Source organism: Macaca mulatta, chromosome 3 (assembly GCF_049350105.2).
Source record: "Macaca mulatta isolate MMU2019108-1 chromosome 3, T2T-MMU8v2.0, whole genome shotgun sequence".
In the NCBI taxonomy this organism is placed as follows: domain Eukaryota; kingdom Metazoa; phylum Chordata; class Mammalia; order Primates; family Cercopithecidae; genus Macaca; species Macaca mulatta.
In genome coordinates, this window is record NC_133408.1 from 164,786,924 (window position 1) to 164,789,393 (window position 2,470).

Genomic DNA, 2,470 nt, shown 5'->3' on the forward strand with positions numbered 1-2,470 from the left:
TGAATACTACTTGCTACCATTCTTCCCATAATTACACTTTTGTTCTGGCTATTATCTCAAAGATGGGCGGATAATTTATAGCTGCACACATTACAAACCTGTACTTGCCATCATTCTCTCTTTGAATCTGACTCTGAAAAACAGGACTGGATTCTAGAGTAAGTGGATGGAATTAATTATACTACCAGATAAAGTATTATAGAGTAGAATTTGGGTGATGGTTAAGAACTGCCCATAGTATGTATGACAATTTGTCATACCACATATACATATTACATGTGTACATTACATGTGGGGACCTAATTTGATGTAGCACATATTAAAGACTATGCAACAGCACTTTTTGTAACAAATTACATCATATTAGCTGCTAATTCTTTCTTAACGAATGGTAAAAAAAATGGGCAAAAAATGAGTTCTGGAATATGGTATTTCAGTATCAAATCATGTAATCAAATTCATTCATTCTCTTTTTAGTTTTTATGCTTCTCATTAGGTCTTCTTTTCCTCTGTGTTAATGTTAGGTATCTATACTTGTCAATGGACAAAAATGAATTTTTATCAGTGACTTCTTTAGCAATAATAATGTTTTAATAATAACTTAATTATGCCGCCTTTCTTGATGTAGCTGAATAATGAGAGAATGGGTGTAATAAGATTTTTAAATACATGGATAAGTTATAAAAATATGTAGGTTAATTTAACTCTGTATTCTCAATAATATTACTCACAACTGCAATAAATATCACATTTTAAACACAGTTTAAAAGAGAACTAAATAAATTTTTAATTAATTTTTAATTAATTCTCTTAAGTCTTCCCCTTTGATCAGCAGGCTTCTCCAGTTAAAAAGAAAAAATACCCATAGCTGTTAAATCCACAATTATATTTTGCGACTAACCATTTACAATATTATTTCACTACAAAGAACACTTTTCAAGTTATTTTCAACACTTTCAATAGAGCTCTAAACTTTTAATACGAGTACTTTTTATCCAGACTATCCAGACCTGTTAACCAACTGTCACTGTGAGTGTAATGAAGGCTTCTATGGGTTTGGAGAGGGAGAATGTGCTGGACGAGCAATTTATCACTTAGCCTCACAAGCCAAAAGACACTTTGGCTCCCATCAAACCATTTTCAAGAGCCACATTGAAAACAACCAATTTGATAGTGTCACAGGTGTAGAAATTACGTCTTTTAATTCTGCACTTTAACTTTTTTTTCAACATTTTAGGTTTGATCAGTCTGCCTTCTCATTGGGGAGTGATTTCATTACTCCCTCTCTTTTTAAAGTTTTCCTTCTAGGAATTGGATGTACCAGTAAATATTATGATAGTCTCATTTCTTTTCTGAAACGAGGTTTTCATTAGCTTTATAGCGATAAAGTAAAATTTATTTTCACCACTTTTTAATCACACCATTCACATATTTTCGATTTAGTACTGGGAACCCAAGGATATCATCTTATTTTCCTGCATTACTCATTGTCTAATTGTACATAGTTTTTTAAAGGTCACATTTCCTATTTTATTAATTATTCAGGTTCATTGTGATACCGAAACCAGATACAACAGTTACAAGTAAAGATGACCGTGGACCAATATTCCATATGAATATAGACATATAAAGTTTCAGAAATACTAGCAGACTGAATGTAGCAACATATACAAATAATTATACCTCATGACCAAGTAGGATTTTTTCACAAATGCTATGATGGGTTAATATCCAAAAAATCAACCAATATGTTACATCATATTGTTTATCAGAAGATTTTAGACCTCGTGAAATGCTTATTAGAGTTCAGTTTAACGTGCTTTCTGCTGAAACCTACTGGGCTTGAATCATCAGCTAACCTAATAATTTCTATAGTGGATCATCAGCTGTGTGGGACCTATGCATATTTTCAGTAGTTGGTATAATCATTGGAGAACTGCAGAAAAATCAAAGTGGAATGGATTTTAGGAAATAATTTGGTTCCAGCAATTTGAGGCCTGTTCTAAAGTAAGTTTTCCCAACTGTTCTCAAATCATATTCCTAAACTCTCCTGTTTTGTTGAAGTATTAAGAGACCAATATTAATATATTTTTGTGGTCTTCATTTTTCTTATTACTCTACTTTTAAATGTTTAAAACACAACATTTGTACATAGTTTGATGCCCAACATTTTTAATATGGCCTGTGAGGCATTGTGTCTTATGGCCCCTACATGACAGTATGAAGGAGCTGACTTATATCAACTTGCAAGAGCTAAACTTTGAGAAATTTTGTGAGCTGGTTGTTAAACCCAGATATTATTTTAAGATAATTATATAAACTTAACATCAAGTAGATTCTATAACAAACAAAAGTAATAAATACTCAGAACTCATCACTTCATAATTATTTGGCTATACTTTATTATTATCTTGAGGTTACTTACACCCATTGTGTCTGTGTCATGGAAATATCATCTAATGGAGTGTTA